The sequence below is a fragment of the Arachis hypogaea genome, chromosome 20 (assembly GCF_003086295.3).
Source record: "Arachis hypogaea cultivar Tifrunner chromosome 20, arahy.Tifrunner.gnm2.J5K5, whole genome shotgun sequence".
NCBI lineage: Eukaryota > Viridiplantae > Streptophyta > Magnoliopsida > Fabales > Fabaceae > Arachis > Arachis hypogaea.
The window spans coordinates 74,503,936-74,529,364 of NC_092055.1; the positions used below are offsets into that span (position 1 = coordinate 74,503,936).

Here is a 25,429-nt window from a genome sequence, read left to right on the forward strand (position 1 = left end):
GCCTTAAATTCACAGGAAGAGGAAGCACTTATTCAAGTGCTAAGGACACACAAGACAACTCTTGGGTGGTCCATAGGTGACCTTAAGGGCATAAGCCCAGCTAGATGCATGCACAAAATCTTATTGGAGGATAACGCTAAACCAGTGGTTCAGCCACAGAGGCGGCTAAATCCAGCCATGAAAGATTTTGTGATAGCCCCTGGGTGAGCCCTGTCCAAGTCGTCCCAAAAAAGGGAGGCATGACAGTGATTCATAATGAAAAAATGAATTGGTTCCTACAAGAATAGTTACAGGGTGGTGCATGTGTATTGACTACAGAAGGCTCAATACAGCCACCAGAAAGGATCATTTTCCTTTACCATTCATAGACCAGATGCTAGAAAGACTAGCAGGTCATGACTATTACTGCTTTTTGGACGGCTACTTAGGCTATAACCAGATTGCAGTAGATCCTCAGGATCAAGAGAAAACAGCATTCACATGTCCATCTGGAGTGTTTGCTTATAGAAGGATGCCATTTGGGCTGTGTAATGCGCCTGCAACCTTCCAGAGATGCATGCTCTCTATTTTCTCTGATATGGTGGAAAATTTTCTAGAAGTCTTCATGGATGACTTCTCAGTATATGGAGACTCATTCAGCTCCTGTCTTGATCACTTGAAACTTGTTCTGAAAAGATGCCAAGAGACCAACCTAGTTTTAAACTGGGAAAAATGTCACTTCATGGTGACTGAAGGGATTGTTCTTGGGCATAAAATCTCAAACAAGGGAATAGAGGTGGATCAAGCAAAAATAGAGGTAATTGAAAAATTACCACCACCTGCCAATGTCAAGGCAATCAGAAGCTTTCTGGGGCACGCAGGATTCTATAGGAGGTTTATAAAGGATTTTTCAAAAATCACAAAATCTCTAAGTAATCTGCTAGTTGCTGACACGCCATTTGTGTTTGACACAGAGTGTCTGCAGGCGTTTGAAACGCTGAAAGCTAAGCTGGTCACAGCACCAGTTATTTCTACACCAGACTGGACATTACCATTTGAACTAATGTGTGATGCCAGTGATCACGCCATTGGTGCAGTGTTGGGACAGAGGCATGACAAGCTTCTGCACGTCATTTATTACGCTAGTCTCGTTCTAAATGATGCCCAGAAAAATTACACAACCATAGAAAAAGAATTACTTGCAGTGGTTTACGCCATTGACAAGTTCAGATCATACTTAGTAGGATCAAAAGTGATTGTGTATACTGATCATGCTGCTCTTAAATATCTACTCACAAAGCAGGATTCAAAACCCAGGCTCATCATATGGGTGTTGCTTCTGCAAGAGTTTGATATAGAAATAAGAGACAGAAAAGTGACAGAGAACTAAGTGGCTGATCATCTATCCCGGATAGAGCCAGTAGAAGGGACGCCCCTTCCCTCTCTTGAGATCTCTGAGACCTTTCCGGATGAGCATTTATTTGCCATTCAGGAAACACCATGGTGTGCCGATATTGCAAACTATAAAGCTGCAAGGTTCATACCCAAGGAATACAACAGGATACAAAAGAAGAAATTAATTACTGATGCAAAGTACTACTTGTGGGATGAACCCTATCTCTTTAAGAGATGTGCAGACGGAATAATCCGTAGGTGTGTGTGATGAGCGGATAATTTATACGCTTTTTGACATTGTTTTTAGTATGTTTTTAGTAGGATCTAGTTACTTTTAGGGATGTTTTCATTAGTTTTTATGTTAAATTCACATTTCTGGACTTTACTATGAGTTTGTGTGTTTTTCTGTGATTTCAGGTATTTTCTGGCTGAAATTGAGGGACTTGAGCAAAAATCAGATTCAGAGGTGAAGAAGGACTGCTGATGCTGTTGGATTCTGACCTTCCTGCACTCAAATTGGATTTTCTGGAGCTACAGAACTCTAAATGGCGCACTTCCAATTGCGTTGGAAAGTAGACATCCAGGGCTTTCCAGCAATGTATAATAGTCCATACTTTGTCCAAGTTTAGATGATGTAAACTGGCGTTCAACGCCAGCTCTCTGCCCAATTCTAGAGTTCAGCGCCAGAAAGGGATCAAAAACCAGAGTTGAACGCCAGAAATGGATCACAACCTGGCGTTCAACTCCACAAATGGCCTCTGCACGTGGAAAGTTAAAGCTCAGCCCAAGCACACACCAAGTGGGCCCCGGAAGTGGATTTATGCATCAATTACTTACTTTTGTAAACCCTAGTAGCTAGTTTATTATAAATAGAACCTTTTACTATTGTATTAGGCATCTTTGGATGCCTAGTTCTTAGATCAGAGGGGCTGGCCATCTCGGCCATGCCTGGACCTTTTACTTATGTAATTTTAACGGTAGAGTTTCTACACTCCATAGATTAAGGTGTGGAGCTCTGCTGTTCCTCAAAGATTAATGCAAAGTACTACTGTTTTCTATTCAATTCATCTTATTTTGCTTCTAAGATATTCATTTGCACTTCAACCTGAATGTGATGAATGTGACAATCATCATCATTCCCTATGAACGCGTGCCTGACAACCACCTCCGTTCTACATTAGATTGAATGAGTATCTCTTAGATCTCTTAATCGGAATCTTCGTAGTGTAAGCTAGAATGATGGCGGCATTCAAGAGAATCCGGAAAGTCTAAACCTTGTCTGTGGTATTTCGAGTAGGATTCAGTGATTGAATGACTGTGACGAGCTTCAAACTCGCGATTGCTGGGCGTAGTGACAGACGCAAAAGGATAGTAAATCCTATTCCAGCATGATCGAGAACCGACAGATGAATAGCCGTGCCGTGATAGGGTGCGTTGACCATTTTCACTGAGAGGATAGGATGATACCATTGACAAGGGTGATGCCTCCAGACGATTAGCCGTGCCGTGACAGGGCATTTGGATCATTTTCCCAAGAGAAGACCGAAAGTAGCCATTGACAATGGTGATGTATCACATAAAGCCAGCCATGGAAAGGAGTAAGACTGATTGGATGAAGATAGCAGGAAAGCAGAGGTTCAGAGGAACGAAAGCATCTCTATTCGCTTATCTGAAATTCTCACCAATGAATTACATAAGTATTTCTATCCTTTATTATTTATCTTTTAATTATCTAATCCAATCACATTTAACCCTACTTGACTGAGATTTGCAAGGTGACCATAGCTTGCTTCATACCAACAATCTCCGTGGGATTCGACCCTTACTCACGTAAGGTATTACTTGGACGACCCAGTTTACTTGCTGGTTAGTTGTGTGAAGTTGTGAACCATGGTATTGGCATCATGTTTGTGGCGCCATTACCAGGGAAAGAAAGAGCGATGAATTTTACATAATTAAAGTGTAATCACAATTTCTGCGCACCATGATTTTGGCGCTGTTGCCGGGGATTGTTTGAGTTTGGACAACTGACGGTTCATCCTGTTGCTCAGATTAGGTAATTTTCTTTTTGTTTTATTTTCAAAAATTTTTCAAAAATATTTCAAAATTTTCTCACCTGTTTTCGAAAAAAAAAATGTTTTCAAAAATATATTTTTATTCAAAATTTTTAAGAATGAATTCTAGTGTTTCATGAAGCATGTGAAGCCTGGCTGGCTGTAAAGCCATGTCCAAATTCATTTGGACTAAGGCTTCCAATTTGTTATCAAGAGCAAGCTAGTTGGTGCTAATCCACCTACTGCTGATCCATGATCTACCTGTTACATGCTAAAGCTTGGCTGGCTATTAAGCCATGTCTGACCCTTTGATTGGAGCTTTAGATTAAAGAGCATAAGATTCCTGGAATTCATATTAAAAATTTTGGAATCCTTATTTTTTTTTCCTTTATGATTTTCGAAAATTTTAAAATAAAAATACAAAAAAAAAATCATAAAATCATAAAAATCAAAAATATTTTTGTGTTCTTGTTTGAGTCTTGAGTCATGTTATAAGTTTGGTGTCAATTGCATGTGCATCTTGCATTTTTCGAAAATTCTCATGCATTCATAGTGTTCTTCATGATCTTCAAGTTGTTCTTGGTAAGTCTTCTTGTTTGATCTTTGCATTTGCATGTTTTGTGTCTTTTCTTGTTTTTCATATGCATTCTTGAATTCTTAGTGTCTAAGCATTAAAGAATTCTAAGTTTGGTGTCTTGCATGTTTTCTTTGCATTAAAAATTTTTCAAAAATGTGTTCTTGATGTTCATCATGATCTTCATAGTGTTCTTGGTGTTCATCTTGACACTCATAGCATTCTTGCATGCATTCATTGTTTTGATCTAAAAAATTCATGCATTGCATAATTTTCATGTTTTTCTCTCTCATCATAAAAATTCAAAAATCAAAAAAAATATCTTTCCCTTTTTCTCTCATCAAATTCGAAAATTGGATTGACTTTTTCAAAAAAATTTTTAAAATCAAGTTGTTTCTTATGAGTCAAATCAAATTTTCAATTTGAAAATCTTATCTTTTTCAAAATCTTTTTCAAAAATCAAATCTTTTTCAAATTTTTAGTTATTTTCGAAAATTCCAAAAATATTTTTCAAAAATCTTTTTCTTATTTTTATATCAAATTCTCTTCTCTCTCATCTCCTTCTATTTGTTTATTCATCTACTAACATCTCTCCCTCACTCACACAAAAAAAAAAGGATCTCTATTATTATTATTTTTCTGTGCCCTCTTCTTTGTCATATGAGCAGGAGCAAGGATAAGAATATTCTTGTTAAAGCAGATCCAGAACCTGAAAGGACTCTGAAGAGAAAACTAAGAGAAGCTGAATTACAACAAACCAGCAAGCACTTGTCAGAAATTATCAAACAGGAAAAGGAGATGGCAGCTGAAAATAATAATAATGCAAGGAGAATGCTTGGTGACTTTACTGCACCTAATTCCAATTTACATGGAAGAAGCATCTCCATCCCTACCATTGGAGCAAACAATTTTGAGCTAAAACCTCAATTAGTTTCTCTGATGCAGCAGAACTGCAAGTTTCATGGACTTCCATCTGAAGATCCTTTTCAGTTCTTAACTGAATTCTTGCAGATCTGTGACACTGTTAAGACTAATGGAGTAGATCCTGAAGTCTACAGGCTCATGCTTTTCCCATTTGCTGTAAGAGACAAAGCTAGAATATGGTTGGACTCTCAACCTAAAGATAGCCTGAACTCTTGGGATAAGCTGGTCACGGCCTTCTTAGCCAAGTTCTTTCCTCCTCAAAAGCTGAGCAAGCTTAGAGTGGATGTTCAAACCTTCAAACAAAAAGATGGTGAATCCCTCTATGAAGCTTGGGAAAGATACAAGCAGTTGACCAAAAAGTGTCCTTCTGACATGCTTTCAGAATGGACCATCCTGGATATATTCTATGATGGTCTGTCTGAGTTATCTAAGATGTCATTGGATACCTCTGCAGGTGGATCCATTCACCTAAAGAAAACGCCTGCAGAAGCTCAAGAACTCATTGACATGGTTGCTAATAACCAGTTCATGTACACTTCTGAGAGGAATCCTGTGAGTAATGGGACGCCTATGAAGAAGGGAGTTCTTGAAGTTGATACTCTGAATGCCATATTGGCTCAGAACAAAATATTGACTCAGCAAGTCAATATGATTTCTCAGAGTCTGAATGGAATGCAAGCTGCATCCAACAGTACTCAAGAGGCTTCTCCTGAAGAAGAAGCTTATGATCCTGAGAACCCTGCAATAGCAGAGGTAAATTACATGGGTGAACCATATGGAAACACCTATAACCCATTGATGGGATATTTTCGTGGAGAAACAACTTTCTCCAAAACACCCAAATCTAACCGGCAAGTGCACCGGGTCGCATCAAGTAATAATAACTCACGGGAGTGAGGTCGATCCCACATGGATTGAAGGATTGAGCAATTTTAGTTTAGTGGTTGATTTAGTCAAGCGAATCAAGATTTGGTTGAGAGATTTGTGATTTGCAGAATTTAAATTGCATAGAAAGTAAAGGGAATGGGTAATTGGCATGAAATTAAAGAGAACAGGAATTAAAGTGCTGAATCTTAAAGAACAAGAAATTAAATGGCAGAAACTTAGAACGCAAGAAATGTAAATTGCAAAATCTTAAAGTGCAAGAAATGTAAATGGCTTGAATTGTAAAGGGAATGGGGAGTTGGATTTGCAGAAATTAAACAAGAAAATGTAAAATTGCAACAAACAGAGAAGTAAAGAAGGACTTGAATCGAACCGGATCTTAAAACAAAAATGTAAATGAGCATGAAAATAGTAAACAGGGAATGGGAAATGGAAATTCCGGATCTCAGGACCCAAGAGACTAGAAAGCCAAGTCTAGATCTCAATGCCTTCCTAGATCCAATCAAGAACAATTGCAAAGAAAATGTAAATTGCAAAGAAAGTAGATGAAAAGCAATTAACCGAAACTGAATTCAATTGTGCAGTAAAATTAAACAGAGATATCTTAGGATGAGATTGAAACAGAATTCCTTTAATTCTCCAACCCAAGATCCAAGACAATTGTAATTGAAATTGAAAGCAAGAAAACTAAGAGGAAGGGAATTCAATTCTCCTTCCCCGAGACTTAGAAATTAAAATTCACTCAACACCAAAAGCTCTCCGAAAACTCTCTATGAAAACTAAAAGGGAAAGCCCCTTTCAAAACTTAAATTCTAATCTATTTATACAATTTCATCAAATGGTCTTCAAGCCTTCAATTGGGCCTTTGCTCTTGGTGGAATTGGGTTGAGAGAGGCCTTGGTTGATTGCTCTTGGAGTTTGGAGAAGAACCGAATTGAACCGGGTTGGAATCATGAAAGCTTGAGTAAAAGTTGGAGTAAAAGTTAGGGGTCTAACTTTTGCTCCAACTTTTCACATCAGCACCCTTGTTTTGCTGATACCAACGTTGGGGCAAAAGTTAGGGGTCTAACTTTTGCTCCAACGTTGGCCTCCCCTTGGTTATTCATGGCGCCAACGTTAGTCAAAAAGTTATGGGGCTAACATTGGCGCAAACTTTTGCTAGTCCAGGGAGTGTTTTTCATGTGCCAACGTTAGCCAAAAAGTTAGGGGGCTAACGTTGGCGCAAACTTTTTGTGCATCCAGGGAGTGTTTTTCATGCCAAAAGTTAGCCAAAAAGTTAGGGGTCTAACTTTTGCTCCAGCTTTTACTTCCTGGTTCATAATTAATCCAAAAGTTTGAGCTAAAGTTTGAGGGCAAACCTTTGTTCAAACTTTTTGTTCTCTCTTCCTCCTAGCCCTTCCTTCTTGCATCAACCTTTCTCCAAGCTTTCTTCACCTATCATTAGTCAACCAAACACATCAAAGCTATGCTCAAAATCATGAGATATTCATTCTTTCATAATATGTGACAATTATAGCACAAAACCTCATGAAATAGCATGAATTCATACATGGTTGATTAAATCAAAGGAAACATGAAAATCTACCCAATTGGCTTGCTTTTGGCTCAAGAAGTGCATAATTCAGTTGAAAACAAAAGAAAAAGGCTAGTGAAACTAGGCTAAGATGACTTGTCATCACAACACCAAACTTAAAGCTTGCTTGTACCCAAGCAAGAAATGATTTATTGAGAAGAAAGAATGAAATGAAAGAGGATGTTCATGCTAGTAGAGTGTTATTGGTGGTTCATGGGGTTTTATGTGGATATGCACATACTCACCTCTTATTGACTCTTAAGCCTAGAAAACCTCCTTCAAGCTTCAAGTGACATACTGCTATGACCTCTCATTATTCCTTTATCCTTGGCTATTATCTTGTTCATGAGCTTTATTTGAGTGTCATGTGTAGCAAGTTCATTTCCTTTTCTTTATACTTGACACATTATTCACTATAGACACTTGGCTCACATTCCTTCTTAGAACATTGATGCCCAGCACCTCTTTGGGCTACTAAATGCCTTGTAGTTAGGTTGCTCTTGATAGTGGACTTTCAGCTGATGATCCCGGGTTAGTTAACCCAAGTCACCAAGTGTTGATGCACTCCAAAGAGCTTAATAATCCAAGCAGATCCTAATACAAAGACACCACAGGCATATATTCTAAGGTTCAAGCTATTGGTGTCCAGCTTTGTTTCTTTTTGCTTTTCTTTTGTTCTGCCACTTCTTGGCTGTTTCTTTTTTCTCCCCTTTTTTTCTTTCTTTTTGTTTTTCTTTCTAACCAAGGATTTTTATTTGATTGAGATTCATAGACAGTAGGCCACTTTCTACTTAAGAGGAGACATCCTAGTTCTCTTATTCATTAAAAGTGAGCTATCATACAATCACACATACATACCACCACTTACTTTTATTGTACTTCTATCTAACAGAGAACTATCTTACTCCACATTCAAACATTTCTTTTATTGAATTAAAAATGCATGGGACAAAGCATGCTTTTTGTTAAGTGAAAGTAAACATACAAGCACACACTTAGACTAGCTTACTTATTTTAAGAGTGATTCTACTTGTACTAGATGAACACTTTAGCAAGACACAAGTCAAAGCATTTTTCAACAGCAAGAGTTAAGTGTAGATACAACCTATTGGTTTGCAGTTCCTTTGTCTTTCCTTCTGCTGTGCCCTTTTGAGTTATGATGCATAGTGTCTTCAAATGGTAGTGAATTCCCTGCACAATTCTCAAAAGTTGCTTGCTTCTCAAGCCCTTAGGTAATTGGTTAGTGTGTAAGACTTTCTTATAGGCTTTTGAACTTACTTTGGTGTGTGAACACCAAACTTAGTCCCTCGCCACTGCCTCTGATGCATCAAGTTAACCACATGTGAAATCCTTGTGTCTTTGCTAAAGGCAATAGAACTAAAAACTAGAAACAGACAATGATTAAATGATTCATCTGATTACTTGGAGCTAGCAACCTGATGACAAGTCATCTTAGCCCATTTTAGCTAGTCTTTTTCTTTTGTTTTCATTAGAATTATGCACTTTCTTAAGCTACAAGCAAGCTAATTGAGTAGATTTTCATGTTTCCCTTGATTGAACCAACCATATGTGAATTCATGCCATTTCATGAGGTTTTGAACTATATTTGTTGCATATTGTGGAAGATTGAATACCTCATGATTTTGAGCAAAACTTTGATTAGTTTGGTTGATCAATGATAGGTGAAGAAGGCTTGGAGAAAGGTTGAAGCAAAGAGGAATGGCTAGGAGTGAAGAGAGGACAATGGAATAAGTGAAAATTGAACCGGGTTGCATGAAGTTAGCCCCAACGTTAGCCCCCTAACTTGGAGGCTAACGTTGGGCATATGAATCACTCTTTGGAAGTAGCCAACGTTAGCTCCAACGTTAGCCCCCTAACTTGGAGGCTAACGTTGGAACTTGAGAGTTTCTCCCTGGGCTACCAACGTTTGCGCCAACGTTAGCCCCCTAACTTGGAGGCTAACGTTGGCACTTAAATCACAATGGGGGAGTAGGCAACGTTTGCGCCAACGTTAGCCCCCTAACGTGGAGGCTAACGTTGGCACCAATCACACCAAGCAAGGCCAACGTTAGGGTCAAAGTTAGACCCCTAACGTTGGCGCCAACGTCTAAACCAGAAGAATGTGGTTTGCTGATATGAAAAGTTAGGGTCAAAGTTAGACCCCTAACTTTGACCCTAACGTTGAAGACCAACGTTGGCTAACTCCATTTCCGGTTCAATTGGTTCACTTCGGTTCTTCTTCAATCTTCAAGAGCAATCAACCAAGGCCTCTTTCAACCCAATTCCACCAAGAACAAAGGCCCAACTCAAGGCTTGAAGATCATTTTGGAAAGTGTATAAATAGGATAGAATTCAATTTGTTTAGAGAGCTTTTCCGGGAGAGTTTTCTTTTAGAGCTTTCCTTTTAGAATTTTCATAAGAGTTTTTGGGAAGCTTTTGTCACTGAGTGAACTTTAATTTCTTGTTTTCATTTGCTTTCAATTTCATTTTACTTTTGTCTTGGATCTTGGATTGGAGAATTGAAGAAATTCTGTTTCAATCTCAATCTTGGATCTCTCTGTTTATTTACTGCTTAATTGAAATTCCGTTTCTGTTACTTACTTCATCTATTCTCTTTGCAATTTACAATTTCCTTGCTATTGTTCTTGTTGGATCTAGGAAGGCATTGAGATCTAGACTTGGTTTTCTAGTCTCTGGGTCCTGAGATCTAAATTCTCATTTCAATTCTCTGTTTAATGCTTTCATTGTTCATTTACTTTGCTGTTATAAGATCCGGTTCAATCCCAACTCCCTTTTCCTCTTCTGTTTGATGCAATTTAGTTTTCCCTTGTTTAAATTCTGCAAATCCTCATCCCAATCCCCTTTACTTTTCAAGCAATTTACATTTCTTGCACTTTAAGATTCTGCGATTTACATTTCTTGCACTTTAAGTTTCTGTCATTTAATTTCTTGTCCTTTAAGTTTCAGCAATTTACTTTCCCGCTCTCTTTAATTTCATGCAATTTACATTCTGCAAATCACAAATCACCCAACCAACACTTGATTCGCTTGACTAAATCAACCACTAAACTAAAGTTGCTCAATCCTTCAATCCCTGTGGGATCGACCTCACTTCCGTGAGTTTTTATTACTTGATACGACCCGGTACACTTGTCGGTTAGTTTTGGGTGTTTTGGTAGAAATTCGTTTCTCATCAAAATATCTCATCAAGTTTTTGGCGCCGTTGCCGGGGATTGAATAGATTGACAATGATTAAGTGAGGTGGTGATCTAGATCAAGCATTTTTTTTCTTTTCTGTTTCTTTAATTTTTGACTTGCACACTAACTGTTTGAGACTTTGTCTCTACTAACCCCCACTGCACTCAAGCTACAGAATGCTCTGTGCATCTTTGCTGTTTTGGTTGTATGACATGAACTAAGAGAGAGTTCTCCATCTCTGGAATTTCTGAAGAAGGGCACCAAGAAATGGAGGAGACAGTAAGGAAGTCCATAGTGAGAGGAGAAAAGCTGAGGCACTATGATTTTCAGCCTCCATGATCAAAGAATGAAGGATGTCAAGCTAGTGACAATAAAGAAGCGCTTTGTTGGGAGGCAACCCAACCTGAGGTAGTTTTCTTTTCATAGCTATTTTAATAAAAAGGTTAATTAGTTTTATCTATATTGCAAGAAGCTAAGTTTGGTGTTGCACACCAAAACAATCTAAGGGAGAATGAAAGATTCTAAGTTTGGTGTTTCACCAAAATCCCATCATAAAACACATTCTCAATTTCTGCATAATGCTGGCTTCAAGCATGTTGTATAAACTAGTTAACTATTCTGCTGTTTCCTAGTTTTCAGTTTTGTCATTTTTGAAAAAGAAAAAGAGTTTTACACATGGTTAATCTAATGCATTGGCAAGGTACTAAGTTTGGTGTGCCCACACCAAAGTAAGTACAAAAGCCACAAATAAATCATGCAAGCTAACCATTTTTCAAGTGCTTGGGGAACAAGCAACTTTCAATATCATTGCAGAGGTCCATACAAACTGTTGGAAGGATTAAGCATCATCAACCAAAGAAACAAAAGATGAACATGAAGGCCAGCAATGATGATGATGAGAAGAAGGAAAGAAAGTAAACTTCAACAGGTTGTATTGTTAAGTCATTGTTTTGCATTAAATATTGCTGTGATTGAGAGTTGGATTGTATCCTGATCTACCCTGCCTGTCTGCATAGTATAGTTTCTTTTCTATTTACCCCTGCCTGCATACATAGTATAATTTCTTTCTTTATAATTCAATAAGCAAGATGTTTGATCATTCACAACATTCTTATCTTCAAAACTTGTTTGCACTCAATTTCCAAGAAATGCATCACATGAAAGTTCTTTGAAAAGAAGGATTGAGGAATTAAACAATTTTGAGGCAAGCAAAAGATTAGGAGAAGTGGTGGTTCTGGTTATACGATTTTGTACTGAGGTTGCATGCTTGTGAAAACTTGCATGGGAGCTCATAGGCGGGACATGAAGTTCAAAGAAGTATTGTGGAGATTCTCAAAAATCTATTGATCCAAGAAGCAGCAAACAAAACAAAAGAAAGAAAAGAAAATACAAAAACAAAAAGAACATGGTCCAAGGCTCTGAGCATCAATTACTAGGCAGAAAAGAAAGAAGAAACAATGACTCAAAGAGTTGTTAGCCTAGTAAAATGCTTGTGGTTGAAGTGTGTCAAGGAAAGAGGCTTGAGCAAGTAAATCCTTAGGGGTGCTTTAACACCTAATACCTTAAAACCAACTGGTTTAGGAGTATTGATTGAAAGCTTATCTAAAGAGCCGCTTTGAGACATGATACTTAGAGTCGAGACCAAGGCACAGAAACTATAAGCTGCTTCAAGGTGATTACACATAAAGAGATCTCCATGGTACCATTTGGATGAAAATCCTAAGACCTACGACTCCCAATATGTAAGGACTAGTGAGCACTGAAACCCTTGCATAAGCATATGATTTAGAATTTATCCCACTGATACTTGATCACTTCACTCACTGCACTTTACAAGTGTTCCTCAATCCATCTTAATTGAAAGAACCTTGGAGCATAAATCTATTTCTTGCTTGGGGACAAGCAAGCTTTAAGTTTGGTGTTGTGATGACAAGTCATCTTAGCCCATTTTAGCTAGTCTTTTTCTTTTGTTTTCATTAGAATTATGCACTTTCTTAAGCTACAAGCAAGCTAATTGAGTAGATTTTCATGTTTCCCTTGATTGAACCAACCATATGTGAATTCATGCCATTTCATGAGGTTTTGAACTATATTTGTTGCATATTGTGGAAGATTGAATACCTCATGATTTTGAGCAAAACTTTGATTAGTTTGGTTGATCAATGATAGGTGAAGAAGGCTTGGAGAAAGGTTGAAGCAAAGAGGAATGGCTAGGAGTGAAGAGAGGACAATGGAATAAGTGAAAATTGAACCGGGTTGCATGAAGTTAGCCCCAACGTTAGCCCCCTAACTTGGAGGCTAACGTTGGGCATATGAATCACTCTTTGGAAGTAGCCAACGTTAGCTCCAATGTTAGCCCCCTAACTTGGAGGCTAACGTTGGAACTTGAGAGTTTCTCCCTGGGCTACCAACGTTTGCGCCAACGTTAGCCCCCTAACTTGGAGGCTAACGTTGGCACTTAAATCACAATGGGGGAGTAGGCAACGTTTGCGCCAACGTTAGCCCCCTAACGTGGAGGCTAACGTTGGCACCAATCACACCAAGCAAGGCCAACGTTAGGGTCAAAGTTAGACCCCTAACGTTGGCGCCAACGTCTAAACCAGAAGAATGTGGTTTGCTGATATGAAAAGTTAGGGTCAAAGTTAGACCCCTAACTTTGACCCTAACGTTGAAGACCAACGTTGGCTAACTCCATTTCCGGTTCAATTGGTTCACTTCGGTTCTTCTTCAATCTTCAAGAGCAATCAACCAAGGCCTCTTTCAACCCAATTCCACCAAGAACAAAGGCCCAACTCAAGGCTTGAAGATCATTTTGGAAAGTGTATAAATAGGATAGAATTCAATTTGTTTAGAGAGCTTTTCCGGGAGAGTTTTCTTTTAGAGCTTTCCTTTTAGAATTTTCATAAGAGTTTTTGGGAAGCTTTTGTCACTGAGTGAACTTTAATTTCTTGTTTTCATTTGCTTTCAATTTCATTTTACTTTTGTCTTGGATCTTGGATTGGAGAATTGAAGAAATTCTGTTTCAATCTCAATCTTGGATCTCTCTGTTTATTTACTGCTTAATTGAAATTCCGTTTCTGTTACTTACTTCATCTATTCTCTTTGCAATTTACAATTTCCTTGCTATTGTTCTTGTTGGATCTAGGAAGGCATTGAGATCTAGACTTGGTTTTCTAGTCTCTGGGTCCTGAGATCTAAATTCTCATTTCAATTCTCTGTTTAATGCTTTCATTGTTCATTTACTTTGCTGTTATAAGATCCGGTTCAATCCCAACTCCCTTTTCCTCTTCTGTTTGATGCAATTTAGTTTTCCCTTGTTTAAATTCTGCAAATCCTCATCCCAATCCCCTTTACTTTTCAAGCAATTTACATTTCTTGCACTTTAAGATTCTGCGATTTACATTTCTTGCACTTTAAGTTTCTGTCATTTAATTTCTTGTCCTTTAAGTTTCAGCAATTTACTTTCCCGCTCTCTTTAATTTCATGCAATTTACATTCTGCAAATCACAAATCACCCAACCAACACTTGATTCGCTTGACTAAATCAACCACTAAACTAAAGTTGCTCAATCCTTCAATCCCTGTGGGATCGACCTCACTTCCGTGAGTTTTTATTACTTGATACGACCCGGTACACTTGCCGGTTAGTTTTGGGTGTTTTGGTAGAAATTCGTTTCTCATCAAAATATCTCATCAAGTTTTTGGCGCCGTTGCCGGGGATTGAATAGATTGACAATGATTAAGTGAGGTGGTGATCTAGATCAAGCATTTTTTTTCTTTTCTGTTTCTTTAATTTTTGACTTGCACACTAACTGTTTGAGACTTTGTCTCTACTAACCCCCACTGCACTCAAGCTACAGAATGCTCTGTGCATCTTTGCTGTTTTGGTTGTATGACATGAACTAAGAGAGAGTTCTCCATCTCTGGAATTTCTGAAGAAGGGCACCAAGAAATGGAGGAGACAGTAAGGAAGTCCATAGTGAGAGGAGAAAAGCTGAGGCACTATGATTTTCAGCCTCCATGATCAAAGAATGAAGGATGTCAAGCTAGTGACAATAAAGAAGCGCTTTGTTGGGAGGCAACCCAACCTGAGGTAGTTTTCTTTTCATAGCTATTTTAATAAAAAGGTTAATTAGTTTTATCTATATTGCAAGAAGCTAAGTTTGGTGTTGCACACCAAAACAATCTAAGGGAGAATGAAAGATTCTAAGTTTGGTGTTTCACCAAAATCCCATCATAAAACACATTCTCAATTTCTGCATAATGCTGGCTTCAAGCATGTTGTATAAACTAGTTAACTATTCTGCTGTTTCCTAGTTTTCAGTTTTGTCATTTTTGAAAAAGAAAAAGAGTTTTACACATGGTTAATCTAATGCATTGGCAAGGTACTAAGTTTGGTGTGCCCACACCAAAGTAAGTACAAAAGCCACAAATAAATCATGCAAGCTAACCATTTTTCAAGTGCTTGGGGAACAAGCAACTTTCAATATCATTGCAGAGGTCCATACAAACTGTTGGAAGGATTAAGCATCATCAACCAAAGAAACAAAAGATGAACATGAAGGCCAGCAATGATGATGATGAGAAGAAGGAAAGAAAGTAAACTTCAACAGGTTGTATTGTTAAGTCATTGTTTTGCATTAAATATTGTTGTGATTGAGAGTTGGATTGTATCCTGATCTACCCTGCCTGTCTGCATAGTATAGTTTCTTTTCTATTTACCCCTGCCTGCATACATAGTATAATTTCTTTCTTTATAATTCAATAAGCAAGATGTTTGATCATTCACAACATTCTTATCTTCAAAACTTGTTTGCACTCAATTTCCAAGAAATGCATCACATGAAAGTTCTTTGAAAAGAAGGATTGAGGAATTAAACAATTTTGAGGCAAGCAAAAGATTAGGAGAAGTGGTGGTTCTGGTTATACGATTTTGTACTGAGGTTGCATGCTTGTGAAAACTTGCATGGGAGCTCATAGGCGGGACATGAAGTTCAAAGAAGTATTGTGGAGATTCTCAAAAATCTATTGATCCAAGAAGCAGCAAACAAAACAAAAGAAAGAAAAGAAAATACAAAAACAAAAAGAACATGGTCCAAGGCTCTGAGCATCAATTACTAGGCAGAAAAGAAAGAAGAAACAATGACTCAAAGAGTTGTTAGCCTAGTAAAATGCTTGTGGTTGAAGTGTGTCAAGGAAAGAGGCTTGAGCAAGTAAATCCTTAGGGGTGCTTTAACACCTAATACCTTAAAACCAACTGGTTTAGGAGTATTGATTGAAAGCTTATCTAAAGAGCCGCTTTGAGACATGATACTTAGAGTCGAGACCAAGGCACAGAAACTATAAGCTGCTTCAAGGTGATTACACATAAAGAGATCTCCATGGTACCATTTGGATGAAAATCCTAAGACCTACGACTCCCAATATGTAAGGACTAGTGAGCACTGAAACCCTTGCATAAGCATATGATTTAGAATTTATCCCACTGATACTTGATCACTTCACTCACTGCACTTTACAAGTGTTCCTCAATCCATCTTAATTGAAAGAACCTTGGAGCATAAATCTATTTCTTGCTTGGGGACAAGCAAGCTTTAAGTTTGGTGTTGTGATGACAAGTCATCTTAGCCCATTTTAGCTAGTCTTTTTCTTTTGTTTTCATTAGAATTATGCACTTTCTTAAGCTACAAGCAAGCTAATTGAGTAGATTTTCATGTTTCCCTTGATTGAACCAACCATATGTGAATTCATGCCATTTCATGAGGTTTTGAACTATATTTGTTGCATATTGTGGAAGATTGAATACCTCATGATTTTGAGCAAAACTTTGATTAGTTTGGTTGATCAATGATAGGTGAAGAAGGCTTGGAGAAAGGTTGAAGCAAAGAGGAATGGCTAGGAGTGAAGAGAGGACAATGGAATAAGTGAAAATTGAACCGGGTTGCATGAAGTTAGCCCCAACGTTAGCCCCCTAACTTGGAGGCTAACGTTGGGCATATGAATCACTCTTTGGAAGTAGCCAACGTTAGCTCCAACGTTAGCCCCCTAACTTGGAGGCTAACGTTGGAACTTGAGAGTTTCTCCCTGGGCTACCAACGTTTGCGCCAACGTTAGCCCCCTAACTTGGAGGCTAACGTTGGCACTTAAATCACAATGGGGGAGTAGGCAACGTTTGCGCCAACGTTAGCCCCCTAACGTGGAGGCTAACGTTGGCACCAATCACACCAAGCAAGGCCAACGTTAGGGTCAAAGTTAGACCCCTAACGTTGGCGCCAACGTCTAAACCAGAAGAATGTGGTTTGCTGATATGAAAAGTTAGGGTCAAAGTTAGACCCCTAACTTTGACCCTAACGTTGAAGACCAACGTTGGCTAACTCCATTTCCGGTTCAATTGGTTCACTTCGGTTCTTCTTCAATCTTCAAGAGCAATCAACCAAGGCCTCTTTCAACCCAATTCCACCAAGAACAAAGGCCCAACTCAAGGCTTGAAGATCATTTTGGAAAGTGTATAAATAGGATAGAATTCAATTTGTTTAGAGAGCTTTTCCGGGAGAGTTTTCTTTTAGAGCTTTCCTTTTAGAATTTTCATAAGAGTTTTTGGGAAGCTTTTGTCACTGAGTGAACTTTAATTTCTTGTTTTCATTTGCTTTCAATTTCATTTTACTTTTGTCTTGGATCTTGGATTGGAGAATTGAAGAAATTCTGTTTCAATCTCAATCTTGGATCTCTCTGTTTATTTACTGCTTAATTGAAATTCCGTTTCTGTTACTTACTTCATCTATTCTCTTTGCAATTTACAATTTCCTTGCTATTGTTCTTGTTGGATCTAGGAAGGCATTGAGATCTAGACTTGGTTTTCTAGTCTCTGGGTCCTGAGATCTAAATTCTCATTTCAATTCTCTGTTTAATGCTTTCATTGTTCATTTACTTTGCTGTTATAAGATCCGGTTCAATCCCAACTCCCTTTTCCTCTTCTGTTTGATGCAATTTAGTTTTCCCTTGTTTAAATTCTGCAAATCCTCATCCCAATCCCCTTTACTTTTCAAGCAATTTACATTTCTTGCACTTTAAGATTCTGCGATTTACATTTCTTGCACTTTAAGTTTCTGTCATTTAATTTCTTGTCCTTTAAGTTTCAGCAATTTACTTTCCCGCTCTCTTTAATTTCATGCAATTTACATTCTGCAAATCACAAATCACCCAACCAACACTTGATTCGCTTGACTAAATCAACCACTAAACTAAAGTTGCTCAATCCTTCAATCCCTGTGGGATCGACCTCACTTCCGTGAGTTTTTATTACTTGATACGACCCGGTACACTTGCCGGTTAGTTTTGGGTGTTTTGGTAGAAATTCGTTTCTCATCAAAATATCTCATCACAACCCTTTATGCAGAAGGTGAGAACGTGTTTGTAAATGAGATTTCGGTGGAACACCAAACTTAGAATCCTTCATTCTCCCTTAAATTGTTTTGGTGTGCAACACCAAACTTAGCTCCTTACAATACAGGTGAATCTACTTAACCTTTTTATTGAACTAGCTATGAAAAAAAAAAGAACTACCTCATGTTGGGTTGCCTCCCAACAAGCGCTCTTTTAATGTCACTAGCTTGACATCCTTCATTCTTTGATCATAGGGGCTGAAAATCATAGTGCCTCAACTTTTCTCCTCTTACTGTGAACTTCCTTCCAGTCTCCTCTTTGATGACTAGTTCCTCCTTGATTTCTTTGGTCTGTTGCACCATCTCTACTTCTTTCAAGCATGGATGTAGAAGTCTTGGAGTTAACTCATTGAATGCCTCCTTCAAGCTTTGATCCTTGGCCTTATCCTTCATACAATCTTCTTCTTGAGTGGGCTCATGTGGGTTTTTAAAAACATGGAATGCTAGGTGCTCATCATGCACTCTCAGCAACAATTCCCCTTTTTCAACATCTATCAGTGCTCTGCCCGTAGCAAGAAAAGGCCTCCCTAGGATGATGGAGGTGTTAGGGTCCTCCTCCATGTCCAAAATGACAAAATCAGCTGGAAGAAGGAATTTCCCCACTTTTACCAGTACATTCTCTACAACTCCAACTGCTTGCTGGATGGATTTGTCAGCCATTTGAAGAAGTATTCGTGTGGATTTCAGCTCACAAATTCGAAGTTTCCTCATTAGAGACAAAGGCATCAAGTTTATGCTTGCACCGAGGTCACAAAATGACTTCTCAATTGTTATGTTTCCTATGGTGCAAGGTATGTAAAAACTCCCAGGATCATCTTTCTTCTCTGGCAACTCTCTTTGGAGGATAGCACTACATTCCTTTGTCATCTCAATAATCTATCCTTCCTTCAGGGATCTTTTCAAGTACTTCTTTCATAAATTTGGCATATAATGGCATCTGTTCAAGTGCTTCTAAGAAAGGAATATTGATGCTGAGAGTCTTGAATATATCCAGGAATTTTGAGTATTGCTTATCCTCGTTTTCTTTTTTGAACCTCTGAGGGTACGGAAGTTTGGGGACATATGGCTTCACCCCTTCCTTCTTCTCTTCTGTCTCTTCTTGTGGAACTTCTCTGTTGTGTTCTTCTTGATTGATGGCTTCCTTCTCCCTAGTCTTTTCACTTCCCACTATGATTGCTTTGCACTCCTCCCACTTCGTAGCTTTTCCTTTGTCCTTTGGATTGGAGATTGTATCACTTGGGAGAACATTGGTTGGCCGTTTAGCTTGTTTGGCCAATTGTCCCACTTGTCGTTCAAGGCTCTTCATGGTAGCTTCATTTCTCTCTTGCATTTTGACCAAGCTTTGAGTGGACTGAGCAATTGCTTGTATGGCTGCCTCAAGACTTGAAATTCTACTTTCATGATGGTCTATTGGTGGTATGATGGGGGTGGAATATGGTTGCTGGAAGTTATTTGTAGGGGTAGTGTGGTAGTTTTGGGGGTTAGATGTTGGTGCGGAAATGCTATTTTGATGAGTTTGTGGATTGTGGTGGGGTGGTTGATATGTATTTTGTGGTTTCTTGTATTGATTATTATTAGCGTTTTGCTGGTCGTGGTTTGAGTAAGTTGTGTTTCTTGAGTTGTTTTGGTTTGAGTTTTTCTGCCACAGTTGCTGGCTGTGGGTGTGGTTATCTCCCCATCTGAGATTTGGATGGTTCTTCTAGGATGGATTGTAGGTGTCACCATAAACCTCATTTTGGCTTGAACCTTGGTTGTGCACATATTGAGGTTGTTCCTGCTGCTGATCTTCTTGGTTTTCTTTATTTTGCCCCCATGTGGTTGATGGTTGGCTTGTATTCACTGCTGCAACTTGCAAGTTATCAATCTTTTTAGCCATCTGCTCAAATTGTTGTTGAATCTGCTCCTGCATTATCTTGTTTTGAGCTAGGAGGGTGTCAACCCCTTCCATTTCTAACACTCCTTTCCTTAGTGATGGTTGGCGTTGTCTCTGATGGCCAAAGAAATATTGGTTGTTAGCCACCATGTCAATGAGGTTTTGAGCTTCTTCAGCTGTCTTCATGAGTTGCATTGAGCCTCCTGCTGAATAGTCAAGTGCCTCTTGAGCTTTCATTGTCAGTCCTTCATAGAAATTTTGGAGTTTATCCCATTCATTAAACATCTCAGGAGGGAACTTCCTGATTAGAGCTTTGTATCGTTCCCATGCCTCATACAAGGGTTCAGCATCCATTTGTGTGAATGTTTGTACTTCAGTCTTCAATCTAATAACTCTTTGAGGTGGGTAAAACTTGGCAAGAAACTTGGTTACTAGATCATCCCAGTTGTTGATGCTATCTCTTGGAAATGACTCCAACCATTGAGTGGCTTTGTCTTTGAGGGAAAATGGAAATAGCAGCAATTTGTAACTGTCAGGATGCACACCATTGGTCTTCACTGTGTTACATATCCTCAGGAAGGTGGATAGGTGCTGGTTTGGATCTTCCAAGGGGCCTCCTCCATAGGAACAATTGTTCTGCACCAAGGTGATGAGTTGGGGCTTCAATTCAAAGTTATTTGCATCGACATTTGGGGTAAGGATGCTACTCCCACAATGCCTTGGATTAGCAAGTGTATATGAAGCCAAGACTCTCCTCTGGGGTTGACCATTGTTGTTGGCCATTCTCACTGGTGGATTTGTTGGATTTGTTGAGTGTTCCTCCAATTCATGATATTCTTCATCTGATTCTTCCTCTCCAGCAACATTTTTTTCTCTTGCTTCTCTTCTTAGCCTTCGGAGGATTCTTTCGTCAGTTTCATGAAAGGTAGGGATCTCTCTTCTTGTATCTGACATACAAGCAAAACATAAGAAACACACAAACCAGTGACACTTCAATCTACTGCTCGAATGAAGTTTTAGTTAGCTTAAGCAAAAATTCAAACAGTTAGTGGGTTAATTGAAAATTAGAGAAACAGAAAATAAAAATGCTAGATCTAGATCACCACCTCACTTAATCATTGTCAATCTAATCAATCCCCGGCAACGGCACCAAAAACTTGATGGGATATTTTCGCGGAGAAACAACTTTCTCCAAAACACCCAAATCTAACCGGCAAGTGCACCGGGTCGCATCAAGTAATAATAACTCACGGGAGTGAGGTCGATCCCACAGGGATTGAAGGATTGAGCAATTTTAGTTTAGTGGTTGATTTAGTCAAGCGAATCAAGATTTGGTTGAGAGATTTGTGATTTGCAGAATTTAAATTGCATAGAAAGTAAAGGGAATGGGTAATTGGCATGAAATTAAAGAGAACAGGAATTAAAGTGCTGAATCTTAAAGAACAAGAAATTAAATGGCAGAAACTTAGAACACAAGAAATGTAAATTGCAAAATCTTAAAGTGCAAGAAATGTAAATGGCTTGAATTGTAAAGGGAATGGGGAGTTGGATTTGCAGAAATTAAACAAGGAAATGTAAAATTGCAACAAACAGAGAAGTAAAGAAGGACTTGAATCGAACCGGATCTTAAAACAAAAATGTAAATGAGCATGAAAACAGTAAACAGGAAATGGGAAATGGAAATTCTGGATCTCAGGACCCAAGAGACTAGAAAGCCAAGTCTAGATCTCAATGCCTTCCTAGATCCAATCAAGAACAATTGCAAAGAAAATGTAAATTGCAAAGAAAGTAGATGAAAAGTAATTAACCAAAATTGAATTCAATTGTGCAGTAAAATTAAACAGAGATATCTTAGGATGAGATTGAAACAGAATTCCTTCAATTCTCCAACCCAAGATCCAAGACAATTGTAATTGAAATTGAAAGAAAGAAAACTAAGAGGAAGGGAATTCAATTCTCCTTCCCCGAGACTTAGAAATTAAAATTCACTCAACACCAAAAGCTCTCCGAAAACTCTCTATGAAAACTAAAAGGGAAAGCCCCTTTCAAAACTTAAATTCTAATCTATTTATACACTTTCTTCAAATGGTCTTCAAGCCTTCAATTGGGCCTTTGCTCTTGGTGGAATTGGGTTGAGAGAGGCCTTGGTTGATTGCTCTTGGAGTTTGGAGAAGAACCGAATTGAACCGGGTTGGAATCATGAAAGCTTGAGTAAAAGTTGGAGTAAAAGTTAGGGGTCTAACTTTTGCTCCAACTTTTCACATCAGCACCCTTGTTTTGCTGATATCAACGTTGGGGCAAAAGTTAGGGGTCTAACTTTTGCTCCAACGTTGGCCTCCCCTTGGTTATTCATGGCGCCAATGTTAGCCAAAAAGTTAGGGGGCTAACGTTGGCGCAAACTTTTGCTAGTCCAGGGAGTGTTTTTCATGTGCCAACGTTAGCCAAAAAGTTAGGGGGCTAACGTTGGCGCAAACTTTTTGTGCATCCAGGGAGTGTTTTTCATGCCAAAAGTTAGCCAAAAAGTTAGGGGTCTAACTTTTGCTCCAGCTTTTACTTCCTGGTTCATAATTAATCCAAAAGTTTGAGCTAAAGTTTGAGGGCAAACTTTTGCTCAAACTTTTTGTTCTCTCTTCCTCCTAGCCCTTCCTTCTTGCATCAACCTTTCTCCAAGCTTTCTTCACCTATCATTAGTCAACCAAACACATCAAAGCTATGCTCAAAATCATGAGATATTCATTCTTTCATAATATGTGACAATTATAGCACAAAACCTCATGAAATAGCATGAATTCATACATGGTTGATTAAATCAAAGGAAACATGAAAATCTACCCAATTGGCTTGCTTTTGGCTCAAGAAAGTGCATAATTCAGTTGAAAACAAAAGAAAAAGGCTAGTGAAACTAGGCTAAGATGACTTGTCATCACCCATCATGGAGAAATAATCCAAATTTCTCATGGAAGGATCAAAAGCCTCAACAAGGCTTTAATAATGGTGGAAGAAACAGGTTTAGCAATAGCAAGCCTTTTCCATCATCCACTCAGCAACAGACAGAGAATTCTGAGCAGAATCCATCTAGCTTAGCAAATTTATTCTCTGATCTATCTAAGGCCACTGTGAGTTTCATGAATGAAACAAGATCTTCCATTAGAAATTTGGAAGCACAAGTAGGCCAGCTGAGTAAGAGGATCACTGATATCCCTCCTAGTACTCTCCCAAGCAATACAGAAGAAAATCCAAAAGGAGAGTGCAAGGCCATTGACATAAGCAAAATGGCCGAACCCAAAGAGGGAGAGGAGGACGTGAAGCCCAAGGGGGAAGACCTCCTGGGACGTCCAGTGATCAATAAGGAGTTTCCCTCTGAGGAACCTAAGGAATCTGAGACTCATCTGGAGACCATAGAGATTCCATTGAACCTCCTTATGCCATTCATGAGCTCTGATGAGTATTCCTCTTCTGAAGAGAATGAGGATGTTACTGAAGAGAAAACTGCCAAGTTTCTTGGTGCAATCATGAAGCTAAATACCAAATTATTTGGCATTGATACTTGGGAAGTTGAACCTCCCTTGTTCATCAATGAACTAAGTGATCTGGATCAACTGACATTGCCTCAGAAGAGACAAGATCATGGAAAGTTCATAATACCTTGTACCATAGGCACCATGATCTTTAAGGCTCTGTATGACCTTGGTTCAGGGATAAACCTCATGCCCTTCTCTGTAATAGAGAAATTGGGAATCTATGGGGTGCAAGCTGCTAAAATCTCACTAGAGATGGCAGACAATTCAAGAAAACAGGCTTATGGACAAGTAGAGGACGTGTTAGTAAAGGTTGAAGGCCTTTACATCCCTGCTAATTTCATAGTCCTGGATACTGGAAAGGAAGAGGATGAATCCATCATCCTAGGAAGACCTTTCCTAGCCACAGCAAGAGCTGTGATTGATGTGGACAGAGGAGAATTGATCCTTTAATTAAATGAGGACAACCTTGTGTTTACAACTCAAGGATCTCTCTCTGCATCCATGGAGAGGAAGCATGAAAAGCTTCTCTCAAAGCAGAGTCAACCAAAGCCCCCACAGTTAAACTCTAAGTTTGGTGTTGGGAGGCCACAACCAAACTCTAAGTTTGGTGTTAAACTCCCATATCCAAACTCTAAGTTTGGTGTTGGGGAGTTTCAACAATGCTCTGAACATCTGTGAGGCTCCATGAGAGCCCACTGTCAAGCTATTGACATTAAAGAAGCGCTTGTTGGGAGGCAACCCAATTTTTATCTAACTATATTTTTCTTAGTTATATGTCTTTATAGGTTCATGATCATGTGGAGTCACAAAATAAATATAAAAATTGAAAACGGAATCAAAAACAGCAGAAGAAAAATCACACCCTGGAGGAAGCATCTGCCTGGCGTTCAACGCCAGAACAGAGCATGGTTCTGGCGCTGAACGCCCAAAATGGGCAGCATCCTGGCGCTGAACGCCCAGAACAAGCATGGTTCTAGCGTTCAACGCCAGAAATGGAAACAAATAGGCGTTGAACGCCCAAAATGGGCACCAACCTGGCGCTGAACGCCCAGAGTTGTGTGCAAGGGCATTTTACATGCCTAATGGGTACAGGGATGTAAATCCTTGACACCTCCAGATCTGTGGACACCACAGGATCACCTCAAGATCTGTGGACACCACAGGATCATCTCAGGATCTGTGAATCCCACAGGATCCCCACCCACCTCACCATCTCTCTCTCCATTCAGGACCATCCCTTCTGTTTTTCATTCACCACTCACATCCATACACACATCCCTCCATCTCCTCCATATCTTCTTCTTCTTCTATTCTTTCTTCTTTTGCTCGAGGGCGAGCAACATTCTAAGTTTGGTGTGGTAAAAGCATAAGCTTTTTGTTTTTCCATTACCATTGATGGCACTTAAACCTTTAAAAGAGGGGAAGGGAAGACAAAGGCTTCCACCTCCGAGTCATGGGAGATGGAAAGATTCATCTCAAGGGTCTATAGCTCAGTGGTAGAACATGTGGCTGCAAATCAAGAGATCCCTGAGATACCTCAGGGGATGCACTTCCCTCCACATAAATATTGGGAGCAAATCAACACCTCCATAGGAGAATTAAGTTCCAACATGGGACAACTAAGGGTGGAACATCAAGAGCACTCCATCATCCTTCATGAAATAAGATAAGATCAAAAAAGCAATGAAGGAGGAGCAACAAAGACAAGGAAGAGACATAGAAGAGCTCAAGGACATCATTGGTTCCTCAAGAAGGAAACGCACCCATCACTAAGGTGTATTCATTCCTTGTTCTTATTTCTTCTGTTTTTCGTTTTCTATGTTATGTGCTTATCTATGTGTGTGTCTTCATTACATGATCATTAGTAGTAGTAACTATGTCTTAAAGTTATAAATGTCCTATGAATCCATCACCTCTCTTAAATGAAAAATGTTTTAATTCAAAAGAACAAGAAGTACATGAGTTTCGAATTTATCCTTGAACTTAGTTTAATTATGTTGATGTGGTGACA

The 25,429-nt window shown here is 38.9% G+C and overlaps 1 non-coding gene across 1 annotated transcript; it reads right to left on the reverse strand.

The window, feature by feature from the left end:
- Positions 1-5,196: 5,196 nt before the first annotated feature.
- On the reverse strand, positions 5,197-5,304 carry LOC112788725 (small nucleolar RNA R71). Its single transcript, XR_003196076.1, has one exon. It is a non-coding gene; the product is annotated as a small nucleolar RNA R71 (small nucleolar RNA).
- Positions 5,305-25,429: the final 20,125 nt, after the last annotated feature.